Here is a 13,640-nt window from a genome sequence, read left to right on the forward strand (position 1 = left end):
CAACCCCACCAGAACAACATGACACACTGCTGTCTCCTACTAATACAACCCCACCAGAACAACATGACACACTGCTGTCTCCTACTAATACAACCCCACCAGAACAACATGAAACACTGCTGTCTCCTACTAATACAACCCCACCAGAACAACATGACACACTGCTGTCTCCTACTAATACAACCCCACCAGAACAACATGACACACTGCTGTCTCCTACTAATACAACCCCACCAGAACAACATGACACACTGCTGTCTCCTACTAATACAACCCCACCAGAACAACATGACACACTGCTGTCTCCTACTAATACAACCCCACCAGAACATGACACACTGCTGTCTCCTACTAATACAACCCCACCAGAACAACATGACACACTGCTGTCTCCTACTAATACAACCCCACCAGAACAACATGACACACTGCTGTCTCCTACTAATACAACCCCACCAGAACAACATGACACACTGCTGTCTCCTACTAATACAACCCCACCAGAACAACATGAAACACTGCTGTCTCCTACTAATACAACCCCACCAGAACAACATGACACACTGCTGTCTCCTACTAATACAACCCCACCAGAACAACATGAGACACTGAACAACATGAAACACTCTCCTACTAATACAACCCCACCAGAACAACATGACACACTGCTGTCTCCTACTAATACAACCCCACCAGAACAACATGACACACTGCTGTCTCCTACTAATACAACCCCACCAGAACAACATGAAACACTGCTGTCTCCTACTAATACAACCCCACCAGAACAACATGACACACTGCTGTCTCCTACTAATACAACCCCACCAGAACATGACACTGCTGTCTCCTACTAATACAACCCCACCAGAACAACATGACACACTGCTGTCTCCTACTAATACAACCACTGCTGTCTCCTACTAATACAACCCCACCAGACAACATGACACACTGCTGTCTCCTACATGACACACTGCTGTCTCCTACTAATACAACCCCACCAGAACATGACACTGCTGTCTCCTACTAATACAACCCCACCAGAACAACATGAGACACTGCTGTCTCCTACTAATACAACCCCACCAGAACAACATGACTAATACAACCCCACCAGAACACTGCTGTGTCTCCTACTAATACAACCCCACCAGAACACATGACACTGCTGTCTCCTACTAATACAACCCCACCAGAACATGACACTGCTGTCTCCTACTAATACAACCCCACCAGAACAACATGAAACACTGCTGTCTCCTACTAATACAACCCCACCAGAACAACATGACACACTGCTGTCTCCTACTAATACAACCCCACCAGAACAACATGACACACTGCTGTCTCCTACTAATACAACCCCACCAGAACATGACACTGCTGTCTCCTACTAATACAACCCCACCAGAACAACATGAAACACTGCTGTCTCCTACTAATACAACCCCACCAGAACATGACACTGCTGTCTCCTACTAATACAACCCCACCAGAACAACATGAAACACTGACTAATACACTGACACTGTCTCCTACTAATACAACCCCACCAGAACAACATGACACACTGCTGTCTCCTACTAATACAACCCCACCAGAACATGACACTGCTGTCTCCTACTAATACAACCCCACCAGAACAACATGACACACTGCTGTCTCCTACTAATACAACCCCACCAGAACAACATGACACACTGCTGTCTCCTACTAATACAACCCCACCAGAACAACATGACACACTGCTGTCTCCTACTAATACAACCCCACCAGAACAACATGACACACTGCTGTCTCCTACTAATACAACCCCACCAGAACAACATGACACACTGCTGTCTCCTACTAATACAACCCCACCAGAACAACATGAAACACTGCTGTCTCCTACTAATACAACCCCACCAGAACAACATGAAACACTGCTGTCTCCTACTAATACAACCCCACCAGAACAACATGAAACAACTGACTGTGTCTCCTACTAATACAACCCCACCAGAACAACATGACACACTGCTGTCTCCTACTAATACAACCCCACCAGAACATGACACTGCTGTGCTGTCTCCTACTAATACAACCCCACCAGAACAACATGAAACACTGCTGTCTCCTACTAATACAACCCCACCAGAACAACATGACACACTGCTGTCTCCTACTAATACAACCCCACCAGAACAACATGAAACACTGCTGTCTCCTACTAATACAACCCCACCAGAACATGACACTGCTGTCTCCTACTAATACAACCCCACCAGAACACTGCTGTCTCCTACATGACACACTGCTGTCTCCTACAACCCCACCAGAACAACATGAAACACTGCTGTCTCCTACTATACAACCCCACCAGAACATGACACTGCTGTCTCCTACTAATACAACCCCACCAGAACAACATGACACACTGCTGTCTCCTACTAATACAACCCCACCAGAACACACTGCTGTCTCCTACTGACACACTGCTGTCTCCTACTAATACAACCCCACCAGAACAACATGACTGTCTCCTACTAATACAACCCCACCAGAACATCTCCTAACAACATGACACACTGCTGTCTCCTACTAATACAACCCCACCAGAACAACATGACACACTGCTGTCTCCTACTAATACAACCCCACCAGAACAACACTGACTAACAACTGAAACACTGCTGTCTCCTACTAATACAACCCCACCAGAACATGACACACTGCTGTCTCCTACTAATACAACCCCACCAGAACATGACACACTGCTGTCTCCTACTAATACAACCCCACCAGAACAACATGAAACACTGCTGTCTCCTACTAATACAACCCCAAGAACAACATGACACACTGCTGTCTCCTACTAATACAGAACAACATGACACACTGCTGTCTCCTACTAATACAACCCCACCAGAACATGAAACACTGCTGTCTCCTACTAATACAACCCCACCAGAACAACACTGACTAATACAACTGAAACACTGCTCTCCTACTAATACAACCCCACCAGAACAACATGACACACTGCTGTCTCCTACTAATACAACCCCACCAGAACAACACTGCTGTCTCCTACTAATACAACCCCACCAGAACAACATGAAACACTGCTGTCTCCTACTAATACAACCCCACCAGAACAACATGACACTGCTGTCTCCTAAATACAACCCCACCAGAACATGACACTGAACTGTCTCCTACTAATACTGTCTCCTACTAATACAACCCCACCAGAACAACATGACACACTGCTGTCTCCTACTAATACAACCCCACCAGAACATGACACTGCTGTCTCCTACTAATACAACCCCACCAGAACAACATGACAACACTGCTGTCTCCTACTAATACAACCCCACCAGAACAACATGACACTGCTGTCTCCTACTAATACAACCCCACCAGAACATGACACTGCTGTCTCCTACTAATACAACCCCACCAGAACATGACACTGCTGTCTCCTACTAATACAACCCCACCAGAACAACATGACACACTGCTGTCTCCTACTAATACAACCCCACCAGAACAACATGACACACTGCTGTCTCCTACTAATACAACCCCACCAGAACAACATGAAACACTGCTGTCTCCTACTAATACAACCCCACCAGAACAACATGAAACACTGCTGTCTCCTACTAATACAACCCCACCAGAACAACATGACACACTGCTGTCTCCTACTAATACAACCCCACCAGAACAACATGAAACACTGCTGTCTCCTACTAATACAACCCCAAACAACATGAAACACTGCTGTCTCCTACTAATACAACCCCACCAGAACAACATGACACACTGCTGTCTCCTACTAATACAACCCCACCAGAACAACATGACTGCTGTCTCCTACTAATACAACCCCACCAGAACAACATGACACTGCTGTCTCCTACTAATACACAACCCCACCAGAACAACATGACACTGCTGTCTCCTACTAATACAACCCCACCAGAACATGACACTGCTGTCTCCTACTAATACAACCCCACCAGAACAACATGAAACACTGCTGTCTCCTACTAATACAACCCCACCAGAACATGACACTGCTGTCTCCTACTAATACAACCCCACCAGAACAACATGCACTGTGTCTCCTACTAATACAACCCCACCAGAACAACATGACTAATACACTGCTGTCTCTCCTACTAATACAACCCCACCAGAACAACATGACACTGCTGTCTCCTACTAATACAACCCCACCAGAACATGACACTGCTGTCTCCTACTAATACAACCCCACCAGAACATGAACACTGCTGTCTCCTACTAATACAACCCCACCAGAACATGACACTGCTGTCTCCTACTAATACAACCCCACCAGAACAACATGACACACTGCTGTCTCCTACATGACACACTGCTGTCTCCTACTAATACAACCCCACCAGAACATGACACTGCTGTCTCCTACTAATACAACCCCACCAGAACATGACACACTGCTGTCTCCTACTAATACAACCCCACCAGAACATGACACTGCTGTCTCCTACTAATACAACCCCACCAGAACAACATGAAACACTGCTGTCTCCTACTAATACAACCCCACCAGAACAACACTGACTAATACAACCCCACCAGAACAACATGCTGCTGTCTCCTACTAATACAACCCCACCAGAACATGAAACACTGAAACACTGTGTCTCCTACTAATACAACCCCACCAGAACAACATGACACACTGCTGTCTCCTACTAATACAACCCCACCAGAACAACATGAAACACTGCTGTCTCCTACTAATACAACCCCACCAGAACAACACACTGAATACAACTGCTGTCTCCTACTAATACAACCCCACCAGAACAACATGACACACTGCTGTCTCCTACTAATACAACCCCACCAGAACAACATGAAACACTGCTGTCTCCTACTAATACAACCCCACCAGAACAACATGAAACACTGCTGTCTCCTACTAATACAACCCCACCAGAACAACATGACACACTGCTGTCTCCTACTAATACAACCCCACCAGAACAACATGAGACACTGCTGTCTCCTACTAATACAACCCCACCAGAACATGAAACACTGCTGTCTCCTACTAATACAACCCCACCAGAACAACATGAAACACACTGCTGTCTCCCTACTAATACAACCCCACCAGAACAACATGAGACACTGCTGTCTCCTACTAATACAACCCCACCAGAACAACATGAGACACTGCTGTCTCCTACTAATACAACCCCACCAGAACAACATGACACACTGCTGTCTCCTACTAATACAACCCCACCAGAACAACATGAAACACTGCTGTCTCCTACTAATACAACCCCACCAGAACAACATGACACACTGCTGTCTCCTACTAATACAACCCCACCAGAACAACATGAAACACTGCTGTCTCCTACTAATACAACCCCACCAGAACAACATGAAACACTGCTGTCTCCTACTAATACAACCCCACCAGAACAACATGAAACACTGCTGTCTCCTACTAATACAACCCCACCAGAACAACATGAGAACACTGCTGTCTCCTACTAATACAACCCCACCAGAACAACATGAAACACACTGCTGTCTCCTACTAATACAACCCCACCAGAACAACATGAGCTGTCTCCTACACTGCTGTCTCCTACTAATACAACCCCACCAGAACAACATGAAACACTGCTGTCTCCTACTAATACAACCCCACCAGAACAACATGAAACACTGCTGTCTCCTACTAATACAACCCCACCAGAACAACATGACACACTGCTGTCTCCTACTAATACAACCCCACCAGAACAACATGAAACACTGCTGTCTCCTACTAATACAACCCCACCAGAACAACATGAAACACTGCTGTCTCCTACTAATACAACCCCACCAGAACATGACACTGCTGTCTCCTACTAATACAACCCCACCAGAACAACATGACACACTGCTGTCTCCTACTAATACAACCCCACCAGAACAACATGACACACTGCTGTCTCCTACTAATACAACCCCACCAGAACAACATGACACACTGCTGTCTCCTACTAATACAACCCCACCAGAACAACATGACTAATACAACCCCACCAGAACACACTGCTGTCTCCTACTAATACAACCTGACACACTGCTGTCTCCTACTAATACAACCCCACCAGAACATGACACTGCTGTCTCCTACTAATACAACCCCACCAGAACAACATGACACACTGCTGTCTCCTACTAATACAACCCCACCAGAACAACATGAAACACTGCTGTCTCCTACTAATACAACCCCACCAGAACATGACACTGCTGTCTCCTACTAATACAACCCCACCAGAACAACATGACACACTGCTGTCTCCTACTAATACAACCCCACCAGAACATGACACTGCTGTCTCCTACTAATACAACCCCACCAGAACAACATGACACACTGCTGTCTCCTACTAATACAACCCCACCAGAACAACATGACACACTGCTGTCTCCTACTAATACAACCCCACCAGAACAACATGACACACTGCTGTCTCCTACTAATACAACCCCACCAGAACAACATGACACACTGCTGTCTCCTACTAATACAACCCCACCAGAACATGACACACTGCTGTCTCCTACTAATTCACCCCACCAGAACAACATGAAACACTGTAATTACACACCTCAGTGCCTTCATAACTATACTAGCTATCTCTCTGTAATGTTTGGTTATCTTGAAGTTCAGCCTGATGAACCCTGATCAAAATTGTATCTTACTGATTTCTTGTTCTAATTGCAGCTTCAAGAAAATCAGGACGAAATTGAAAACATGATGAATGCTATATTCAAGGGTGTGTTTGTACACCGGTATCGGTACGTGGCCTGTCCATTGTTCCCATCATAGTAATGATCATAAATAGGATGGATTTCATTTGAGATACCCTCTATATAGAGGGAAAATGTATGATGAAGGTTGTGTGTTGTTACAGTGATGCCATAGCAGAGATCAGAGCTATCACTATAGAGGAGATAGGAATGTGGATGAAGCTGTACAGTGACGCCTTCCTCAACGACAGCTACCTGAAATACGTAGGCTGGACCATGCACGACAAGGTGAGGGAGTGTGCGCATGCTTGTCAGCAAGGTGTTGTGTTTCAGTTAGGAGTGTGTGCACTTCTAACGAGTGTGTGTGTGTGTGTGTGTGTGTGTGTGTGTGTGTGTGTGTGTGTGTGTGTGTGTGTGTGTGTGTGTGTGTGTGTGTGTGTGTGTGTGTGTGTGTGTAGCAAGGCGAGGTACGTCTGAAATGTTTGACAGCTCTGCAGGGTCTCTACTACAACAGAGAACTGAACACCAGACTGGAGCTGTTCACCAGCCGCTTCAAGGTCAGAGCGCCACCTGGTGGACACATTAGCACACTACAACTAGTTGCCTAGAGGCTCAAATTTCATAACCAATGCCATTTAGCAGACTATTTTATCCAACAGGGCTTACAGGAAGTAGTACGTTCATGAGTTTTCATATGGGTGGCCCCAGCGGGTTTGAGTAGAGGTCTTTCCTGCCTGAACCACTACTATCACCTGTTGAGTTTGAGTAGAAGTATTTCAGCTAAATCTGAAATCTTTTTCATTCAATTCCTCCCTTCACAGGACCGCATCGTCTCCATGACTCTAGACAAGGAGTACGATGTTGCAGTACAAGCAATTAAACTGCTCACTCTGGTACTACAGTAAGTTGCTACAGTTCAGCTTTCAGTGTTTAATCTATACTGTGTGTATTACAGTAGTACAGATGAGGTACTGAGCCTGGAGGACTGTATGTATGGTGTGTGTATTACAGTAGTACAGATGAGGTACTGAGCCCGGAGGACTGTGAGAGCGTCTATCACCTGGTCTACTCCGCCCACCGACCGGTCGCCATAGCAGCCGGGGAGTTCCTCTTCAAGAAGTAGGATTTATTTAAGTTTTTATTTAATCTGTTGTCACACATTCTTCTATCATGTATTTATGTTCTCTTAAGTCCTATCAATCAATCAAAACACTCTTGAAAACAAGATGGTGCAGTTCAAGAGATCGTCCTGCAAAATGTCAAATGTGATGCTAAAACCCCATGTCTGGTTTCTTCCCTGGAACAGCGAGAGATAGAGGGAGCAGAGCTGAAGAGAGGAAGGTGGATGGGGTAGAGAAAGAGAGGGGCAGGCAGGAGGAGAAAGAGGGTGCGAGGAGAAGGAGAGAGTAGGAACTTGAGGTTGGTAGATCTGGGATATGGTTTTCTGGCGTGGACACATTCCTTGTTTGTTTTATTTAGGCTGGGCTCGTGCCTATAAGTGAGGTTTATATACACTACATGACCAAAAGTTTATGGACACCTGCTCATCAAACATCTCATTCCAAAATCATGGACAGGTAGATCATGTCAGGTAGACATACTGTATAAGCTACTTGTACACTTTGTGAAGTTGGTCCCCCCTTTACTGCTATAACAGCCTCTACTCTTCTGGGAAGACTTTCCACCAGATGTTGGAACATTGCTGCGGGGACTTGCTTCCATTCAGCCACAAAAGCATTGGTGAGGTCGTTCCAATTCATCCCAAAAGTGTTCGATGGAGTTGAGGTCAGGGGGCTCTGTAGGCCAGTCAAGTTCTTCCACACAGATCTCGACAAACCAGAGTGGACCTCGCTTTGTGTACAGGGGCATTGTCATGCTGAAACAGGAAAGAGCCTTCCCCAAATTGTTGCCACAAAGTTGGAAGGACAGAATCGTCTAGAATGTCATTGTATGCTGTAGCGTTAAAAATTCCTTTCACTGGAGCTAAGGGGCCTAGCCCCAGACCATTCTTCCTCCGCCAAACGTTACAGTTGGCACTCTGCATTGGGGCAGGTAACGTTCTCATGGCATCCGCCAAACCCATATTACTTTGTCGGACTGCCAGATGGTGAAGCGTGATTCATCCCTCCAGAGAACGCGTTTCCACTGCTCCAGAGTCCAATGGTGGCGAGCTTTACACCTCTCCAGCCGACACTTTGGTATTTTATCAGGATCCCCATTAGCTGTTTGCGAAGCAGCAGCTACTCTTCCTGGGGTCCACATGAAACATGACATAATACAGAACATTAATAGACAACAGCTCAAGGACAGAACTGCATCAATGACATTTCTTTAAAGGCATAGATACATGTCAATACACAAACAGTCTAAGTCAAATAGGGGAGAGGCGCTGTGCCGCGAGGTGTTGCTTTATTTGTTTTTTGAAAACCGGATTTGCTGTTCATTTGAGCAATATGAGATAGGAGTTACATGGCTCTATCATATTGTACATTTAGTTGAATTTGATCTGGATTTGGGGACTGGTGGCATGTCTGGTGGAGGAAGTGTGTGTAAGTTCACTATGCAAACAATTTGGGTTTTTCCACACATTGTTTCTTTTAAAAATAAGTGATGCAGTCAGTCTCTCCTCAACTCTTAACCAATAGAGACTGGCAGCATAGTATTTATATCAGCTCTGTTTACAATGAAGAGCAAGACATGCTGCTCTGTTGTGGGCCAGCTGCAGCTTAACTAGGTCTTTCCTTGTAGCACTCGACCACATGACTGGACCATAATCAAGATAAGACAAAACTAGAGCCTGCAGCAGAGCATCTCGTTATTATGGACAGACCTCTCCCTATATTTACAACCACCCATATGCTTGGCGTTGCGCATGGTGATCTTAGGCTTGTGTGTAGCTGCTCGGCCATGGAAACCCATTTCATGAGTCTCTCGATGAACAGTTCTTGTGCTGAAGTTGCTTCCAGAGGCTGTTTGGAGCTCAGTAGTGAGTTACAAACAAGGACAGATTTTTACGCACCTCAGTACTCAGCAGTCCCGTTCTGTGAGCTTGTGTGGCCTACCATTTCGCTGCTGAGCCGTTTCTTCGCCTAGAAGTTCCCACTTCACAATAACACCACTTAGTTGACTGGGGCAGCTCTAGCAGGGCTAGAAATTTAATGAACTGACTTTTTGATGGTGCCACATTGAAGGTCACTGAGCTCTTCGGTAAGGCCATTCTACTGTTAATGTTTGTCTATGGAGATTGCATAGCAACGTGCCTGATTTTTATACACCTGTCAGTAATGGGTGTTGCTGAAATAGCCAAATCCACTAATTTGAAGGGGTGTCCACATACTTTTGTATATTTAGGGTAATTTGATATAGTTTTCTAAATCTAATACTTGTGACTCTGCTCTCCAGACTGTTCAGTACGCGGGAGCCAGAAGAGGAGGGCGCCCCCAAGAGGAGAGGAAGACAAAGCCCCAATGCCAACCTCATCAAAACTACTGTTTTCTTCTTCCTGGAGAGCGAGGTACACACACACACACGGTCTCTGACCCTGTCTCTACCTCCATGAACATGCTGCATACTTACAAGACTCACTGGGAGAAATACCCTGCCCCTGCTTATCTCTCCCGTGTATATTCCAGCTCCATGAGCACGCTGCGTACCTGGTGGACTCTCTGTGGGAGAGTGGAGCAGACCTACTGAAGGACTGGGAGTGTATGACCAGCCTGCTACTGGACGACCCTGTGCCAGGGGAGGAAGGTATGACCTCTGACCTCTATACTTGACCTTTGACCCATAACCTCTATACCTTGTCTCTAATATATCTGCTGTGTGTAGCCCTGACAGACAGACAGGAGACGGCTCTCATAGAGATAATGCTGTGTACGGTGCGCCAGGCAGCAGAGTGCCACCCGCCCGTAGGCCGCGGAACTGGGAAGAGGGTAAGACACTCTAGACTGGTCAGAAAAGGGAACTCTCTCTGTCTCTCAAGTCAATGGGCTTCATTGGCATGGGAGAAACGTATGTTTATATTGCCAAAGCAAGTGAAATAAACAATAAAAAATGAACAGTAAACATCACACTCACGAGTTTCAAAATATTTGCTACTATGTGCAAATGGTTTAAGTACAAAAGGGAAAATAAATAAACATGGGTTGTCTTTACAATTGTGTTTGTTCTCCCGCCAGGTGATGACAGCGAAGGAGAAGAAGACCCAGCTAGATGACAGGACCAGAATGACAGAGCTGTTTGCTGTGACATTACCCCCTCTGTTGGCCAAGGTAGGACACTACACCTTCACCCTTTCTAATAAAAGTGTGTCCCCTGCATGCAGTACTGTGTGTGAGTGTGCTGCCTCTCTTTGTTTCAGTACTCCATAGATACAGAGAAGGTGACCAACCTGCTGCAGCTCCCTCAGTTCTTTGACCTGGATATCTACACCACAGGACGACTAGAGAAGGTCTAACCCCCGACCCTACACTGGAGTCTAATTCAAACTCTAACCCCCGACCCTACACTGGAGTCTAATTCAAACTCTAACCCCCGACCCTACACTGGAGTCTAATTCAAACTCTAACCCCCGACCCTACACTGGAGTCTAATTCAAACTCTAACCCCCGACCCTACACTGGAGTCTAATTCAAACTCTAACCCCCGACCCTACACTGGAGTCTAATTCAAACTCTAACCCCCGACCCTACACTGGAGTCTAATTCAAACTCTAACCCCCGACCCTACACTAGTCTAATTCAAACTCTAACCCCGACCCTACACTGGAGTCTAATTCAAACTCTAACCCCCGACCCTACACTAGTCTAATTCAAACTCTAACCCCCGACCCTACACTGGAGTCTAATTCAAACTCTAACCCCCGACCCTACACTGGAGTCTAATTCAAACTCTAACCCCCGACCCTACACTGTAGTCTAATTCAAAGCACTGTGCAGTACAATGACAGCTGTGAAATATCAAATGCATAACACTGCCTCTAAAACCTATTTCCCGACTCCCTCCCTCTTCTTCTAGCACTTGGAGGCGTTGCTGCGTCAGATCAGGGAGATGGTGGAGAAACACACAGACACAGAGGTTCTGGAGGCGTGCTCGAAGACCTACCACGCTCTCTGCAACGAGGAGTTCACCATCTTTAACAGAGTGGACATCGCCAGGTCACAGCTGCTCGATGAACTGGTGGACAAATTCAACAGACTGCTGGAAGACTTCTTACAAGAGGTGAGAGGAAGGGATGAGGGAATGGGAGAATGAACCTGTGCACAATCAACAGACAGTTAAAGGACTTCTTACAAGAGGTGAGAGGAAGGGATGAGGGAATGGGAGAATGAACCTGTGCACAATCAACAGACAGTTAAAGGACTTCTTACAAGAGGTGAGAGGAAGGGATGAGGGAATGGGAGAATGAACCTGTGCACAATCAACAGACAGTTAAAGGACTTCTTACAAGAGGTGGGGGGAAGGGATGAGGGAATGGGAGAATGAACCTGTGCACAATCAACAGACAGTTAAGGGACTTCCTACAAGGGGTGAGGGGATTGGAGGAGAGCGCTCCGAGTGAGGAAGCTGTTTGGGCCAGAGGGACTTTCTACCACCAGCCTTCATTTTACATCAATTAGGGGGAGTGGACCAGTCTGTGTGGTTGATACTGACACTGGTCTGTCTCTGTCTGTGTGGTTGATACTGACACTGGTCTGTCTCTGTCTGTGTGGTTGATACTGACACTGGTCTGTCTCTGTCTGTGTGGTTGATACTGACACTGGTCTGTCTCTGTCTGTGTGGTTGATACTGACACTGGTCTGTCTGTGTGGTCGATACTGACACTGGTCTGTCTGTGTGGTTGATACTGACACTGGTCTGTCTGTCGGTGTGGTTGATACGGACACAGGTCTGTCTGTCGGTGTGGTTGATACGGACACTGGTCTGTCTGTCGGTGTGGTTGATACGGACACTGGTCTGTCTGTCGGTGTGGTTGATACGGACACTGGTCTGTCTGTCGGTGTGGGTGGTTGATACTGACACTGGTCTGTCTGTCGGTGTGGGTGGTTGATACTGACACTGGTCTGTCTGTGGTTGATACTGACACTGGTCTGTCTGTGTGGTTGATACTGACACTGGTCTGTCTGTCGGTGTGGGTGGTTGATACTGACACTGGTCTGTCTGTGGTTGATACTGACACTGGTCTGTCTGTGGTTGATACTGACACTGGTCTGTCTGTGGTTGATACTGACACTGGTCTGTGTGTGGTTGATACTGACACTGGTCTGTCTCTGTCTGTGTGGTTGATACTGACACTGGTCTGTCTGGGTGGTTGATACTGACACTGGTCTGTCTGTCGGTGTGGGTGGTTGATACTGACACTGGTCTGTCTGTCGGTGTGGGTGGTTGATACTGACACTGGTCTGTCTGTCGGTGTGGGTGGTTGATACTGACACTGGTCTGTCTGGGTGGTTGATACTGACACTGGTCTGTCTGTCGGTGTGGGTGGTTGATACTGACACTGGTCTGTCTGTCGGTGTGGGTGGTTCATACTGACACTGGTCTGTCTGTGTGGTTGATACTGACACTGGTCTGTCTGTGTGGTTGATACTGACACTGGTCTGTCTGTGGTTGATACTGACACTGGTCTGTCTGTGTGGTTGATACTGACACTGGTCTGTCTGTGTGGTTGATACTGACACTGGTCTGTCTGTGTGGTTGATACGGACACTGGTCTGTCTGTGTGGTTGATACGGACACTGGTCTGTCTGTGTGTGTGGTTGATACGGACACTGGTCTGTCTGTGTGTGTGGTTGATACGGACACTGGTCTGTCTGTGTGTGTGG

At 46.6% G+C, this 13,640-nt stretch overlaps 1 pseudogene across 1 annotated transcript in view; it reads left to right on the top strand.

Annotated features, from left to right (window-relative positions):
• The window catches only part of LOC123993660, a 39,138-nt pseudogene that overhangs the window by 7,351 nt on the left and 18,147 nt on the right, over positions 1-13,640 (top strand). Inside the window, exons 8-18 of the transcript XR_006831491.1 lie at positions 6,791-6,864; positions 6,981-7,104; positions 7,275-7,373; positions 7,638-7,717; positions 7,828-7,935; positions 10,219-10,330; positions 10,449-10,566; positions 10,645-10,748; positions 10,995-11,087; positions 11,177-11,266; positions 11,833-12,036. The product of XR_006831491.1 is annotated as a cohesin subunit SA-2-like (transcript). The remainder of the gene's footprint in view (positions 1-6,790; positions 6,865-6,980; positions 7,105-7,274; positions 7,374-7,637; positions 7,718-7,827; positions 7,936-10,218; positions 10,331-10,448; positions 10,567-10,644; positions 10,749-10,994; positions 11,088-11,176; positions 11,267-11,832; positions 12,037-13,640) is intronic.

Source organism: Oncorhynchus gorbuscha, linkage group LG13 (genome assembly GCF_021184085.1).
Source record: "Oncorhynchus gorbuscha isolate QuinsamMale2020 ecotype Even-year linkage group LG13, OgorEven_v1.0, whole genome shotgun sequence".
NCBI lineage: Eukaryota > Metazoa > Chordata > Actinopteri > Salmoniformes > Salmonidae > Oncorhynchus > Oncorhynchus gorbuscha.